This window comes from Physeter macrocephalus, chromosome 21 (genome assembly GCF_002837175.3).
Source record: "Physeter macrocephalus isolate SW-GA chromosome 21, ASM283717v5, whole genome shotgun sequence".
Lineage (NCBI taxonomy): Eukaryota > Metazoa > Chordata > Mammalia > Artiodactyla > Physeteridae > Physeter > Physeter macrocephalus.
In genome coordinates this window covers 82,338,647-82,356,481 of record NC_041234.1, presented here as the reverse complement: position 1 = coordinate 82,356,481, position 17,835 = coordinate 82,338,647, and the positions used below count along the sequence as shown (strand labels likewise).

General features: G+C 37.4%; 1 protein-coding gene across 2 annotated transcripts in view; it reads left to right on the top strand.

The window, feature by feature from the left end:
- Positions 1-17,835, top strand: part of RBM41 (RNA binding motif protein 41) — a 62,616-nt gene that overhangs the window by 7,122 nt on the left and 37,659 nt on the right. The window lies entirely within an intron of this gene.

Here is a 17,835-nt window from a genome sequence, read left to right as displayed (position 1 = left end):
CATGACCCTCAAACTTCCTCATACTATCCATTGATAGTCACTCCCAACTCCACCCATAATCCCTGACAATCACTGATCTATATTCTCCATCACTGTGATTTTGTCTTTTAGAGAACGTCATATAAATGAAATCATACAATACGTAATCTTTTGAGAGTGACTTCTTTCACTCAGCATAGTGCCTTTGAGATTCATCCAAGTTGTTGTGTGTATCAATAGTTCATTCATTTTGCCGAGTAGCATTCCATTGTATGAATGTTCCAAAGTTTGTCTATCCATTCACCCATTCAAGTGCATTGGGGCTGTTTCCAGGTTATGGTGATTATGAATAATACTGATATGAATATTCTTGTACAGGCTTTTGTGTGAACATAAAATTTTTATTTCTCTAAGGTAAATATCTAGGAGTGGGATTACTGGGTCATATGGTAAGTGTTTGTTTAACTTTATAAGAAACTGCCAAACCATTTTCCAGAGTGGCTGAACCATTTTGCATTTTCACCAGCAATGTATGAGAGTTCCAGTTGCTCTACATCTTTGTCAGCATTTGGTATTGTTGGTATTTATTTTAGTTATTCTAATAGCTGTGAAGTCGTATCTCATTGTAGTTTTAATTTGCATTTCCTTAATGGCTAATGATGTTGAACATCTTTTCATATGCTTATTTGCCATCCTTATATCCTGTTGCTAAAGTGTCAGTTCATATCTTTTGCTGTTTTTTAACTGAGTTGTTAATTTTTTCCTGATGACTCTTGAGAGTTGTTTATGTATTCTAAACACAATTCTCTGTTGGATATATGATTTGCAAATATTTTATCCCAGTGTGTAGCTTGCCTTTTCATTCTCTTAACAGTGTCTTTTGCAGAGCAAACTTTCTTTTATTGTGGTAAAATATACCTAACATAAAACTGACCATTTTAACTATTTTTTAAGTGTATTAAGTATATTCACATTGTTCTGCAACAATTGTAACCATCCATCTCCAGAACTTTTTCATCTTCCCAAATGGAAACTTTTTACCCATTAAACACTAACTCCCCATTCTCCCTTTCCCTCATCTCCTCCCAACCCCCATTCTGCTTTCTGTCTCTATGAATTTGAATACTCTAGGTACCTCATGTAAGTGGAATCATAACAGTGTCTTTTTGTGTCTGGCTTATTTCACTTAACATAATGTCGTCAAGGTCACCTGTGTTGTAGCATGTATCAGAATTTCCTTCCTTTTAAAGGCTAAATAATATTTCATTGTATGTATCTACCACATTTTGTTTATCCATTCATCTGTCAAGAGACAATTGTGTTGCTTCTACCTTTTGGCTATTGTGAATAATGTTGCTGTGAACCTGGATATACAACTATCTTTTCCAGTCCCTACTTTAAATTCTTGTGAATATATACACAGAAGTGAAATTGCTGGATCATATGGTAATTCTATGTTTAATCCTTTGAGGAACCACCATACTGTTTATAGAGGCTATACCATTTTAAATTCATACCAGCAATGGACAAGGGTGTCTTTTGCCCATTTTTTAGATGAGTTGTTTATTTCTTGTTGAGTTGCAGTTCTTTATATATTCTGGATACTACTCCCTTATCAGATATATGATTTGCAAATATTTTCTCCTATTCTGTGGGTTGCCTTCTTAGTCTGTTGACAGTGTCCTTTGATGCACAAAAGTTTTTATTTTTGATGAAGTCCAATTTGTCAATTTTTTTTGTTCCCTGTGCTTCTGGTGTTATATCCAATAAATCACTGCCAAATCTAATGTCATAAACCTTTTTTCCTATATTATCTTCAGAGAGTTTTATAGTTTTAGCTCTTATGTTTAGGTCTTTGATCCATTTTGAGTTAACTTTGTTTATGATATAAAGGGTCCAACTTAATTTTTGCATGTTTGATATCCAGTTTTTCCAGTACTACTTGTTGAAACAACTGCCTTTCCCCATTGAATGGTCCTAGCACACTCTCTGAAAATCATTTGACTGTAAATGAAAGAGTGTATTTCTAGGCTCTCCATTCTATTCCATTGGTATGTATGTCTGTCGTTATGCCAGTACCACACTGTTTTAACTACTGTAGATTTGTAGTAAGCTTTGAAATCAGGAAGTGTGAGACCACCAACTTTGCTCTTCTTTTTCAAGATTGTTTTAACTGTTTGGGTCCCTTGAGATTCCATATGAATTTTAGGATGGATTTTTCTATTTCTTTTTTCTTTTTTTTTTTTTATCGGCCATGCTGGGCAGCTTCTGGGATCTTAGTCCCCCGACCAAGGATCCAACCGGGGCCCACGGCAGTGAAAGCACTAAGTCTTAACCACTGGACCACCAGGGAATTCCTGGATTTTTCTATTTCTGCAAAAAATGTCATTGGTATTTTGATAGGATTGCTTTGAATTTGTAGATCACTTTGGGCAGTACTGACATCTTAACAATATTAAGTCTTCAATCCATGAACACGGAATGTCTTTGCATTTATTTCTATTTGTGTCTTTAATTTCTTTCAGCAACATTTTGTAGTTTTCAGTGTACAAATTTTTTTGCATTAATGCAAATATTTTAAATTTTGATACAGTCCAGTTTATGCATTTTCTCTTTCATGGATTGTGCATTTTTTATGTCTAAGAACTCTGTCTAATACCAGATTATGAAAAAGTATTTATGCCTTTACTTTCTCTTTTTGTTTTAAACCTTATTTTTTATTTTTATTTTTATTTTTAATTTTTGGCTGCATTGGGTCTTCATTGCTGCACATGGGCTTTCTCTAGTTGCGGTGAGCGGTGGCTACTCTTTGTTGCAGTGCGCGGGCTTCTCATTGTGGTGGCTTCTCTTGTTGCAGAGCACGGGCTCTAGGCACGCAGGCTTCAGTAGTTGCAGTACACGGGCTCAGTAGTTGTGGCTCACGGGCTCTAAAGTGTGGGCTCAGTAGTTGTGGTGCACGGGCTTAGTTGCTCTGCAGCATGTGGGATCTTCCCGGACCAGGGCTTGAACCCGTGTCCCCTGCATTGGCAGGCAGATTCTTGACCACGGCACCACCAGGGAAGCCCTATTCCTTTATTTTTTTCTAACAGTTTTATGGTTGTATATTTTACATTTAGATCTGTGATCCACTTTGACTTACTTTTTACATAAGGTGTGAGGTTTATGTTAAAGTTCACTTTTTTGCTTATGAATGTCCAATTATTCCAGTACCAATTGTTGAAAAGAGTATTCTTTCTTCATTTACTTGCCTTTGCATTTTTGTCAGAAATCAGTTGACCATATATTTGTGTTAATAATTAACATCATAGTTAATGGTGAAAGACTGAAATCTTCCTTCCAATACCAGGAATAAGACAAGGATGTCTACTCTCACCACTTCTATGCACAGTGGAATGAAATTAGAAATCAATAATAGAAGGATATTTAGGAAATTTACAAATATGTGGAAATTATACAACACTCTACTGAATAACCAAGGGATCAAAAAGAAGTTAAAAGGGACATTAGAAAATACTTTGAGATGAATGAAAAAAAAAATACCAAAACTTAAGGAATGCAGTAGAAGCAGTACTTAAGGGGCTATCTAAAGCTGTAAATGCCCATATTAATAAAGGAGAAAAATCTCAAATTTATAATCAAAACTTCCACCTTAAGAAACTACAAAAATTTGTCCGAACCCACAGAATATACAATACCAAGAGTAAATGGTAATGTAAACTATAGACTTGGGGTGATTATGATGTGTCAATGTAGGTTCATCATTGTAACAAATGTCTCACTCAGGTGAGAGATACTGATAATGAGGGAGGCTGAGCATGTGTGGGGGCAGGGGAGCATGTGGGAAATCTCTGTAACTTCCCCTCAGTTTTGCTGTGAATCTACAGCTTCTCTAAAAAATAAAGTTTAATGAGAACAAAACTACAAAAGGAAGAGCAAACTAAACCCACATCAAGCTTAAGGAAGGAAATAATAAAGATTAGAGCAAAAATAAATGAAAAAAAGGATTAAAAAATAGAGAAAATCAAGAAAACCAAAAGTTGGTTCTGTGGAAAGATCAACAGAATTCACAGTCCTTTAGCTAGACTTACCAAGGGAAAAAGGGAGACTCAAATTTCTTGTACCCTGTTCTACTTTGATTCTTTTTTGCATGGAATATCTTTTTCCATCCTTTTACTTTCAACCTTTTTTTTTTTTTTTTTTTTTTTTTTTTTTTTTTTTTTTTTTTGGTGGTACGTGGGCCTCTCACTGTTGTGGCCTCTCCCATTGCGGAGCACAGGCTCCGGACGCGCAGGCCCAGTGGCCATGGCTCACGGGCCCAGCCGCTCCGCAGCATGTGGGATCCTCCCAGACTGGGGCGCGAACCCGGTTCCCCTGCATCGGCAGGCGGACGCGCAACCACTGCGCCACCAGGGAAGCCCTCAACCTTTTTTTTTAAACAAAACAAACCAAAAAAAGTGTGTCTTCTGTAGACAGCAAATAGTTAGATCATGTTTTCTTTTTTTAATCTTTTTTTAATCCATTCTTCCAATTATGTAGAGTGTTAATTTATATTTAATGCATTTAAGTGGAGTCTGTTGATAAGGTAGGACTTACATCTGCCATTTTGCGATTTATTTTCCGTATGTCTTGTATCTTTTGATCCTCTATTACTCAGTTTATTCCTTCACGTTGAATAGGTTTTTACAGTATGTCATTTTAATTAACTTGTTGCTTCTGTTACTTTCTGTTACTCTTTTAGTAATTGCCCTGGGGATTATAATTAACACCTTAGCTTAAACAAATTTGTATTAAAGTGCCAACTTAATTTCAATAATATTTAAAAACTTCGTTCCTGTTTAGCTCTGTTCTCTCCTTCCTCCTTTGTATTATTATTGTCCTACAAATGACATCTTTCTAGATTTTAAGCACATCAACAGAGTTTTATAATTATTGTTTTATGCAGTTATCTTTTATCTTTTAGGTCAGATGGAACAAGAGTTACAAGGACAAAAATGTTTATACTGTCTTTAATGTTTACCTATGTAGTCAACTTTACTAGTGTCTTTGTGTGAATTTGAGTTACCGTTTAGTGTCCATTTATTTCCGTCTGAAGGACTCCCTATAGTTTTTCTCATAGGGCAGATCTTCTAGTGATGAACTCTGTCAGTTTATGTTTATCTTGGGATGTTTTAATTTCTCCTTTAGCTTTAGATTATAGTTTTTTGCTGGACATTGAATTTTTGGTTGGCAATCTTTTTCTTTTAGCAGATCAAATATGTCATCTCACTGCCTTTTGGCCCCTTGTAATTTCTATTGAGAAGTCAACTAATAATCTCAGGACCCCTTGTCCATGGTGAACCTCTTTTTTCTCACTGCTTTCAAGATCCGTTTTTCATCTTTTGCTTTTGACAGTTTGACTACTTGTCTTACTGTCTCTTTGGACAGACTCCATGTAGGTATCTTCGTGTTTATCCTACTTGGAATCTGTTGAGGTTCTATGATGTATGGATTAATGTTTTTCATCAATTTGGGGAAGCTTTCGGCCATTAACTCTTCAAATATTCTTTTTACCCCTTCTTCTTCTGAGATTCCATTATGCATGTGTTGGTATGCTTGCTGGTCTCCCATAGGTCCCCAAGGCTCAGTTATTTTTTCTTCATTCTTTTTTCTTTCTGCTCCTCAAATTTGGTAATCTTCATCAGATGAGGTAGTTGACGTATCTTCAGGTTTGATGATTCTTTTTTCTGTCAACTCAGATCTCCTGTTGAACCCCTTTAGTGTGTTTTTCATTTCAGTTATTGTACCGTTCAACTCGAAAGTTTCTATTTGATTCTTTATTATAACTTCTATCTTTATTTTTATTCTCTGTTTGTTAAGATATTCTGAAATATTCTTTTATTTCTTTATAAAATGATATCCTATAATTGTTTGAATAACTTATGATAACTGATTTAAAGTTTTTTTCCTGAGAAGCCCAATGTGCTTCCTCAGGGGAGTTTCTATCAGCTCTTTCTTTTTTCCTGTGTATGGGCCATACTTTCTTGGTTTTTTGGGGTTTCGTTTTGTTTTTCTCAGTGTCTTTGTCTTAGTCATCTCAGGCTGCTATAACAAAGTACCATAAACTGGGTGACTTATAAACAACAGATATTTATTTCTCACAGTTCCAGAGGCTGGAAATCTAAGATCAGGGTTCCAGCATGAACAGGTTCCAATGAGAGCCCTCTTCTGGGTTGCAGACAGCTGAATTCTTGTTGGATCCTCACATGGTAGAGAGCAGAGAGAGGAACCAAGCTCTCTGATGACTCTTATAAGGGCACTAATCCCATTCCTGAGGGTTCCACTTTCAGAACCTCATCTTATCCTAATTACTACTCAGACATCCCCATCTCCTTTTATCATCACACTGAGGTGTAGGGATTCAAGATACAAATTTTGGGGGGACACAAATGTTCATTCCATTACAGTCTTATAATTTTTTTGTTGAAAATTAGATATTTAAAAGGATATTATGTGACAACTCTGAAAATCAATCAACCCCTCCCCGCCCAGTGTTTGTTGTTGTTGCTATTTGTTTGTTTAGTGATGTTCCTGGACCAATTCTGTCAATTTTGAATTCTTTGTCGTGTAAAGCCACTGAAGTCTCTGTCCAGTTAGCATAGTGGCCCACTAATGATTGGAGAGTTTTTCTTAAATGTCTTGAATCAAGAACTCTACCACCCTTTACCAAGGTGCTGTGTGTGTGTGTGTGTGTGTGTGTGTGTGTGTGTGTATTAGGTCACTCCTTCAGTGCTCAGGCGGGCAGTTTGCAACTCGGTCTTCAACTTCACTTCCTCTTTACGCAGAGCCTCAAGATCAGTCATAAGTGAGAGATTAGTGACTTCTCAGGCCCTGACTTTCCTTGGCATATGCATAGCCCTGCACGTGTACCTTACCTTCTAGAGTCCCAGGAATATGTCTGAACATTTCAAAGCCCCCTATGGATATCTCATTCCCTATTTTTCTTTCTTTTTTTTTAAAATTGTGGTAAGAATACAACATGAGATCTACCCTCTTAACAAACTTTTAAGTGTACAATACGGTATTGTTAACTATAGGCACAATGTTGTACAGCAGATCTTTGGAACTTAAGTCATCTTGCATTATTGAAACTTTATAACCATTGAATAGTAACTCCCCATTTTCCCCTTTCCCTTGGCAACAACCATTATACTCTTGGCTTTGATATCTGTGATTTCAATTCTTTTGGATAAATACTCAAAAGTGGGATTGCTTTATCATATGATATTTCTATTTTTAATCTTTTGTGGAACCTTCATACTGTTTTCCATAGCAGTCATACTATTTTACATTCCTACCCAAAGTGTACAGAGGTTCCAGTTTTCCATATCCTCACCAACGCTTGTTATCTCTTATCTTTTTGATAATAGCCATCCTTACAAGTGTGAGATATCTCATTGTGGTTTTGATTTGCATTTCCCTGATGATTAGTGATGTTGAGCACCTTTTCATATACCTATCGGCCATTCATATGTCTTCTGTGAAGAAGTGTCTATTCAAATACTTTGCCCATTTTTTAATCAGGTTTTGTTTTTATGCCATTGAGTTGTAGGTGTTTCCTATATGTTTTGGATATTAACCTCTTAGCAGATATGTGGTTTGCAAATACAGTTGACGCTTGAACAACACAGAGCTTAGGGGCACTGACCCTCTGAGCAGTCAAAAATCCATGTATAACTTTATATCCAGCCCTCCATATCCATGGTTCCACATCTACAGATTCAACCAACCACAGATCTTGTAGTACTATAGTATGTATTTAGTGAAAAACAAATCTGCATTAAGTGAACCTGTGCAGTTCAAACTGGTGTTGTTAAAGAGTCAACTGTATTTTCTTCCATTCTCTAAGTTGCCTTTTTACTCTTAATTTTTTCTTTTGCTATGCTAAAGCTTTTTAGTTTGACGTAGTCCCACTTCTCTGTTTTTGCTTTCGTTACCTATGTTTTGGAGGTTATATCCAATAAATCATTGCCAATACCAATGTCAAGAGGCTTTTCCCCTGTGTTTTCATCTAGGAGTTTTAGAGTTTCAGGTCTTATTTTTAAGTCTAATCCATTTTGAATTGAGTTTTGTGAATGGCATAAGATAAGGGTCCAGTTTCACTTTTTTGCACAAGGATATCCACTTTTCACCATTTGTTGAAGGGACTATCCTTTCCCCATTGTGTATTCCTGGCACCCTTGTCAAAGATCAGTTGACCATACATGTGTAGTTTATTTCTGGGCTGTCTATTCTTTTCCACTCGTTCATACATCTGTCTTTAAGCCAGTACCATACTGTTTTAGTTGCTATAGCTTTGTAGTATATTTTGAAAGCAGGAAGTGTGATTTCCCTATGTTTCATATTCCCTGTGTTTCCTTTTATGTTTTTTTTTTGTCAGCCTCTTGTTAGCTCCAACTGATAATGCCATCTCAAGCAGCTGCAGTGTTAAACAAGCCCCACTGATTGGCTTTGACATGATCTAGGGATGGGCTGTTCCACGGAGTGAGATATGAACCAAGTCAAAGACAAACCCTCAGAGTGTAGCTTTTCACTGAGGTGCTAGGAAAGTCAAACAGTGACAGTTCTCTGAGGATGGCGCTTTTGGGGAGCACCAGAACTGCTCTGCTTCCTCTAGTGTCACTTAGGCTGCTGTTTTTCACAGCTATCATAGTGGCTACTGAAAAACTGGAGAGAGGGAAATGGGATTATGGAAGTTAAAGTGCCACAAATCTTACTATTCTGACTGCTACTCAGCTGTTTTTCTTGAATAACTGTTCCTCATATTGTTGCAAGCCTTTACTTAATTTCCAGACTTATCAAAAGTTTGATTTTGACAACTTTTGCCAGTGTTCTTTTTGATTTTATGGAGCAGCAGATTTTCAGAGGTCCTTACTCCAGCATTCCAGAATTGCTTTCTCTACATTTTACTTTTATTCTATCTATATTGTTATATTTGAAAGTGAGTTTCATATTTTGAAAAAAGCGAGTTTCTTAAAGAAAGTAGGTGGGTCCTTTTTTTCACTTCTTTATTGAGCTGTATTCTACATACCATAAAACTCATTTTAAATGTACAATTCAGTGGTTTGTAGTAAATTTAACAGAGTTGTTCAGCCAATACCACAGTCTAATTTTAGAACATTTTCATCACCCCAGAGATTGTTCTCAGTCACTGTTTCTACTTCCAGCCCAGGCAGCCACTGGTCTACTGTCTGTCCCTATGGATTTGCCTATTCTGGACATTTCATATAAATGGAATCATATAATATATGGCCTTCTTTAACTTAACACAATGTTTTAATTATGTCTAGAACTAGTACTTTTCCTAGTACTGAGGGATTTCCCAGTACCGATGGACTTTGTGTGTAAGCTGAAGACATCTTCAACAGTCAGCTAAGCAGTTGATAACTCCATTGTAGCCTTTACTCCCTGCTTGCGCAGAAACTCAATATTAGTCAGTGGTGAGAGCTTATGGATTTTTCAGGTCTTTCCTGAGCACACACAAAGCTCTGGTCATGTGGACAGTCCTGTGCACATGTATGGCCTTCTAGATTCCTAGAAATATGTCAGAGCTTTTCAGAGCCCCCTAAGGACATTTTATTCCCTAGGATTTCCTTCTAAGCTTTTTGGTTAACCTATTGTTTGTCTCAGCTACACCACCTCAGCTAGCCAGAAAATTCAACAACTGCCTCTGATTGTTTTTGACAGAAGTTCTCGGGAAAAAGGCTGTTAGCACTGGATGAGTTTTGAGCTGGGTCAGATAAAGAGAATGTTGCTTGTGTGATCTTCCAGGGAACCACTAGACAGATCAAGTAATGACAGTTCTCTGGGAATGGGGCTTTAAAGGAACTCCAACTCTGTTCTTTCTTCTTCAGCGGTTGCCAGGCTGCCGGTTTCACTGTGATTTGGGGTTGTTGGTTTTCAAGGTTACTACCGACATGGGAGAAAGGGATGAGAAAAAGGCAAGTTAAAATGCCACAAAACTTAATATTCTTACTGATATTCAGCTATTTTTTTTCAATAAATGTTTCCAAGATTGGTTAATTTTCAGAGTTCTGAAAAAGTTGATTCTGACATTTCTGCCAGTGTTCTCATTGCTTTTATGGCAAGAGAAATTTAAGAGGTTCTTTTTTTTTGGCTGTGCTGGGTCTTTGTTGCTGCGTGCGGGCTTTCTCTAGTTGCAGCAAGGGGGGCTACTCTTCGTTGCAGTGTGTGGGCTTCTTATTTCGGTGGCTTCTCTTATTGTGGAGCACGGGCTCTAGGTGCGTGGGCTTCAGTAGTTGTGGCTTGCGGGCTCTAGAGCACAGGCCCAGTAGTTGTGGCACACGGGCTTAGTTGCTCTGCGGTATGTGGGATCTTCCCGGACCAGGGCTTGAACCCGTGTCCCCTGCATTGGCAGGCGGATTCTTAACCACTGCACCACCAGGGAAGCCCCGAGAGTTTCTTAACTCTGTCATTTTCACTGATGTCACCTTTCTTAACAGCATTTTCTGAAGCTTGAGAGTTTATGATTTTGGTGAAGTCTAATTTTTTTTTATGACTTCTGCTTTTGGTCTTGTAACTAAGATTTCTTTCTAACCCAAGATCACAAAGATTTTCCTCACATGTGTTCTTCTAGAAGATTTATAGTTTTAGCTCCTCATACATTTACGTCTATGAACCATTTTGAATTAATTTCTGAATTACACATATGGCGTAAGGTTAGGGTTACATTAATCTCTTTGCATATGAATATCCAATAGTCCTGCCGCTTTTCATTGAAAAGATGATCCTTTCCCAATTAAACTGTCTTGGTACTTTTTTAGAAAATCAATTAACCATAAATGTATGTGTTTTTAAACTTTTTCTCTTTATTCTTCTACTTGTTTTTTACCCTGTTTACTTTTCAGCAATTTGATTATGCTGTGTCTGGGCATGAGTTCTTTGTTATTTCAAATTCTAAGTTTCTTACCTATTCCAACTGCTACTTTGTAGTTTTCATTGTCTTCATGTACTCCATGCAGTCTCTCTAGGTTTTATAGCTGTATTCAGTGGGAGAGGCAAAAGTGTACTTACTTAATCTTACCTGAAAACAGAATTCCTAATAGGGGGCTTATTTGTGCTACTCCTTATGCTAAGCATTTTGCACATTAACTCATGTCAGCCTTAGCCCTGTAAGATAGTGGCTGTATTACAGATAATGAAATTGAACTTCTGAGGGGATAAGTGACTTTCTCAAGGTCAGTTGTTAAATGACCATGCTAGGACTTAAATCTAGGTCTGTTCTTACATAAAAGTCTGTGCTCTTGATCATGGCATTTATATATGTGGTTTGAAAAGATTTTTTGCTTTTTTAAGTGTGATTTTACTGTATCTTGAGATAACTCCATAGTTTGCTAACCCCTAGTCTAGGGCCTCGTTTGCCAAGGGGCTGGTACTTTGTTGATGATGGAGAACCACAGGAAGAGAATTGAATACAATATTTTTTTTCATCTCAGGCTTAGATCATGAGCGTGCGATATCTCCCCCAAAATCATGGTCAAGATAACTCTGTGTGTGTGTGTGTGTGTGTGTGTGTGTGTGTGTGTGTGTGTGTAATATCCCATTTTCTAAACTTAAATCAGTGGGAAAACAACATATATTATCTCTGGAAATATACTTCCTCTGAAATCTTAAACTCCAGTATACTACTCTTAACCACAACCTTTCTCTTATCCTTCTGACTCTCACAACTCTTTTACACTCATTTTACCATTTCTTCAACCCTGTTGAAATCTCCAGTTCCTTGACCTTTTAATTTGTTCCCAATCTGTCTTCCCCTTCCTGTCTCCTCTTCCTTCCACATCTCGCTTAGACTCCATCATCCATTATTTACCCACGTTCTTGCCACTGAATCATTCTCCTTGCTTCCTTGTCTGTGTATCATACCCACCCAGCAAATCCATGACCCAGAATCAATCCAACTAATTGCCTTCTTTATTTATGCATGATGGCTTTTGAGCACTACTAGAGAAAAATAGTATAACTTTGTTGATTAGTGCCTCTACAAATTCTTCATTGCTGGTATTGTCTAGAGCCTTCTTCTTTCTTCAGCAATCTACCTCCTAGTCCCTGGTCAGCTATTTCATTCCTTATAAATGCTATTTTAGATCTTCATTACTCTTTCCTATCCTACTGTTTCATTATTTTTAGCACATAGTCTTCTTTCCTTTTTCAAAGAAAACAATGCCATCAATAAGAACCTTCATCCACTTTCTGCCTGACTTTCTGCTAACTTCCATATGTTAGCTATCATCTTCTTCAATCTCAGCTCAGTGCTAGGGACATCCTTTCTGCCTAAGGTTAATCTTTATTCCTTTGTGCTGGATCCTACCCCTCTTATCTCCCCAGGGACCTTAGTCAGTTATCCCCAGTATTACTTCTTTCCTTTCAAGATTTTAACATGATTTGTACCATTTGCCAGTGTCCATGGTGTATATACTCCTACCATTAACTATCTTTAAAAAATGATAAAAACAAAAAATGCCCTTCAATTGTTTTGCTACTTGAGCAAACAGTACGTTTAGATTCTCTGCCTTCACTATATACCATAACAAGTAGAAATTGGTTTAAAAATGAAATATAAAAATTGAAGCCCTGGCTTCCTTGGTGGCGCAGTGGTTGAGAGTCCACCTGCCGATGCAGGGCGCGTGGGTTCATGCCCCGGTCCAGGAAGATCCCACATGCCGCGGAGCGGCTGGGCCCGTGAGCCATGGCCGCTGAGCCTGCGCATCCGAAGCCTGTGCTCCGCAGCGGGAGAGGCCACAACAGTGAGAGGCCCGCGTACCGCAAAAAAAAAAAAAAAAAAAAAAAAAAATTGAAGCCCTAAAAAAGATAGGATTAAACTACATATGTTAATATTTTTGATATCCAAATGGGAAAATATTTTTCCAATATTTAACGAAAAATTTTAAACACAGAAAAGTTGAAAGAATTTTATCGCAAACACCCAGTGATAACTGACTAGATTATAACATTAATATTTTACTTATTTATCACATCTGTCTATCCCTTTATCCATCTATCAAACCATCTTACTTTATTGATATATTTTAAATAGATTGCCAATGTAAATATATGTTCCCCTAAATATGTCAGTATACATATTGTTGACTGGAATTACATATTTACATTTTTTTCTTTTGATATAAAATTTCCATGCAGTGAAATGCACACATCTTAAGTATTCATTTGCTGACTTTTAACCAATGTATACATCTTTGTAGTGAGGTGTTGGTAAATGTTTAACAGCCAGCTCTCCAGAAAAAGAGACTCTGATATGTATCATTTGCCAGTTTTCATGATGTACACATTCCCACCATGGCCAGTTTCAAGCTACCAATGTGTTATCACTGAACATGGAGTCAGGAAGTGATGCACACAATCATTGGACCATGTTCAACACACCACTGCATTTGTGTAACCTAGCCCTTATTAACACATGGAAGATTACCATCACCCCAGAAAGTTCCACCATACTTCTCAGTAATTCCCATCCCACTCTCCTAGAGGCAACTAGTGTCTTGATTTTTTTATGCTATAGATTAGTTTTGCCTGTTCTAGAACTTCAGATAACCAAAACCATACACTATATATTCTTTGTGTAAGGCTCCTTTAACTCAACATAATGTTTTTGAGATTCATTGATATTGTGTGTATCAATAATTTTTCCTTCTCTCTATAAAATAAAATTTCTTGGAAGACTTCTCTAAAATCACTGTATTATTTTTCTAGTGCTGCCATAACAAATAACTACAAATCTAGTGGCTTAGAACAACAGAAATTGATCCTTTCACGGTAGCTAGAAGTCTGAAATCAAGCTGTTGGCAAGGCCATGTTCTTTCTGAAGGTTCTAGAGGAGGATAGTTCCTTGTCTCTTCTAGCTTCTGGTGATTTGCCAGCATTCCTTGGTGTTGCAGATGCATCATTCCAGTCCCTGCCTCTGTCATTGCATGACAGTCTCCTTGTGTGTCTATGTTTCTATGTCTTCACATAGCCTTCTTATTAAGGACACTAGTCTTTGAATTTAGGATCCATCCTAATGCAGTATGACCTCATCTTAACTAATTACGTCTGCCAACCCCCTATTTCCAAATAAAGTCACATATTGAGGTGCTGGATGGACATGAATTTTGAGGGTACACTATTCAACCCAGTATAGTCAGCCCTCTGGCCTCCACAAATTCATATCTGTCTCACGTGCAAAATACATTCACCTCATCACAACATCCCCCAAAGCCTTAACCTATTTCAGCATCAAGTCAAAGTCCCAAATCTCATCTAAATATCAACTCAAAAAGTCCAAAATCTCATTATCTAAGTCATCTAAATGAGGTGTAGGTGAGACTCTTGAGTATGTTCCATCCTAAGGCAAAATTCCTTTCTGTCCAGAGACCTATGAAACTAGACAAGTTGTCTGCTTCCAAAATACAATGATGAGACAAGCATAGGGTAGGCATTCCCATTCTGAAAGGGCAAAAAGGAAGGAATAAAGGGGTTACTGTTCTAAAGCGATTTAGCAGCCCAGCAGGGCAAATTCCATTAGATTTCAAGACCTAAGAGTAATGCTCTGGCTTCAACGCTCTGTCCTCTGGCGCCGGGGGTAGTCTTGCTCTCTGGGTCCTCTGGGACAGCCCTACCATCTTAGCCTACCAGGGCAGCTGCAGCCCCACCCTCTCTGGCTTTTGCACTTGTGACTTCATTTTACCTTCCTTCATTTTACCCTGTCTCTGTCACTTTTACATCAGGCTGGCACTGTTTCTGCTGGTATAAAAATCCTTAAAAATCTTGTCATTCTCTTGTGTATGTCAAGAGATCCATACCGTTAGATATGAGGGTTCTACACAGATCCTTTCTGGATAACCCCTTGTCTATTCCTGGCTTCTGAGATGGTTGATTTGATCCATGAGTCACATACCTAATCTCTTCAGCGAAAGTTTGTCCAGCCACACCATTGGCCCTTTTTCCAGAGCACGCTGTCTAGATAGGCTGAGAATTCTCCAGATCATCAAGTGCTGATTCCTTTTTAAGCAGATATTTACTCAATTTAACTCTCTCCTCTCTCATTTTATTATAAGCATCAGTGAGAAACCAGGCTACATCTTTCACACTTTGCTTGGAAATCTCCTCAGCTAAATATCCAAGTTCATCATTTATAAGTTACACTTTCGACCCAACAGCAGAACTCAATTCAGCCAAGTTTCTGCCACTTTATGATAAAGATCGCCTTTCTTCCAGTGTCTAATAACATGTTCATCATTTCCTCTAAGGCCTCACCAGAAGCACTTTTAATGTTCATATCTCTAGCAGCATTTTGTTCATGATGATATATGTATTCTCTGAGGTGATAGAAGCTTTCTCTACTGTCCTCTTTACTTCCTTCTGAGCACTCACCAGAACTACTATTAACATTCATATTTCTGGGAGGGGGAAAGGTAAGCTGGGACGAAGTAAGAGAGTGGCATGGACATATATACACTACCAAATGTAAAATAGATAGCTAGTGGGAAGCAGCTGCATCGCACAGGGAGATCAGCTCGGTACTCTGTGACCACCTAGAGGGCTGGGATAGGGAGGATGGGAGGGAGACGCAAGAGGGAGGAGATATGGGGATATATGTATATGTATAGCTGATTCACTTTGTTCTAAAGCAGAAACTAACACACCACTGTAAAGCAATTATACTCCAATAAAGATGTTAAAAAAATCTCAAGAAAAAAACATTCATATTTCTACCAATGGTCTCTTCAATGTAACTAGTCTTTTGCTGTCAAGCACCTCAAATTCTTCTAGCCTCTATCCATTACCCAATTCCAAAGCCACTTCTACAGTTTTAGGTGTTAGTTTCTCAGGGCTTCTGTAACAAAAAACCACAAACTGGATGGCTTAAAGCAACAGAAATTTATTCTTTCACAGTTCTGGTGGCTAGTTCAAATCAAGGTGGTGGCAAGGCTGTGAGGATGAATCTGTTCCATGCCTCTCTCCTAGCTTCTAGTGGTTGGTGGCAGTCCTTGGCTTATAGATGTTTCATTCCAGTCTCTGCTGCTATCATCATATGATATTCTCCCTGTGTGTCTGTGTGTCTGTGTCTTCACATGGTCTTCTTAAAAGGACACCAGTCATTGGATCTAGGGCCCACTCTAGTCCAGTATGACCTCGTCTTACCTAATTATATATGCAAATACTCTATTTCTAAATAAGATTACGTTCTGACGTCCTGGGCGAACATAAATTTGGAAGGGATAATGAAATGGATCATGACAAAGAGTACTTAAAACATATGTTCAGTCAGATCAAAAAATAAAACATTGCCAATACTCCAAAAGTCACCATATGCCCTTCAGAAATCACAATCCCTGTTAATTTTACTTACCCCTATGCTATAATCACACAACGCATTGTTACTATTATTATTTTGAACACTTATTGTTTAGATCAATTAAAATGAAAAATAATATTTGATTTTACCTTATATTATTCCTTATTTAATACTCTTCCTTTCTTTATGTAGATCTAAGTTTTGCCCCTATATTATATTCCTTCTCCCCAGAGGACTTCTTTTAACATTTCTTGCACAGTAAGTTGTTTTTGTTTGTCTGAGAAAATCTTTATTTCTCCTACACTTTTGAGGGATAATTTTTGCTGGATATAGAATTCTACACACCACTATGTATAACAACAAGGATTTACTATATAGCACAGGGAACTATATTCAATATCTTGTAATAACCAATAATGAAAAGGAATCTGAAGCTATACACCTGAAACTAACACAATATTGTAAATCAACTATAGTTAAATAAAAAAATTGTAACTATGAAAAAAAGAATGAAATCACAACACCCTGCCCATCAGATATAACCAGTGTCCAGACTTGTGAGAGTAATTTCTATATATTTCTTTGTATTTTTACCACCCATACATACAGCACTAAACCGTGTTCAGTTTTACCAGTTCTTAAGCACTATACCAATGAATTTTACAATATGTATTCTATTGGGTCTTTCTTTCTACTTAACATTATATTTGTGAGATTTATTCATATTGCAATGTGTAGCCATCGTTCATTCCTCTTCTTTGCAGTATAGTATCCCTTTATCTGAACATACCAACCTTTATTTATCCATTCTACTGTGGTTGGACACGTGGGTTGTTTCCATTTGTGGGGGTATAAGTATCAGTGCTGCTACTGTGATCATTCTTGTACATGTATCCTGGGACACATGTGCAGGAGTTTCTCAGGGTCTAGGAGTGGAATTGAGGGGTGAAGAGTTCAGACATCTTCAGCTTTAATAGATGTAAACTCTCTTTACATCTATTAAAGGGATTGTCCCAAGTTAAAATTCCACCAACCATGTGTGAAGGTTCAGGTTGCTCCATATCATTGTCCATGCTGTGCATTGTCAGACTCTAATCTGATGGGTATTTGCTTATACTTCATTGTATTCTTTTTTCCCTTTCTTAATAATTAGCATTCATTTATATTGATTGAAAGAATAGTACATCCATACCCCTCACCGACATTTAACAACTGTTGACATTTTGCCACATTTGCTTTACATCTCTCTTCATCTACATGAGAATGGTGTGTGTGTGTGTGTGTGTGGTTTATCACTAAACTGTTTGAAAGTAAGAGACATTAAGAAGTTTTACTCCTAAATACTTCATTATGTATCTCCTAAGAATACAAAATTTCTCCTATATTATCACGGTATTATGATCACTCTTAAGATATTTAATATTATCACACTAATATTATCTAACATAGAGTTTGTAATTAGATTTCTCAATTTTAAATCCAGAATGCAATCAGGCATCACACAT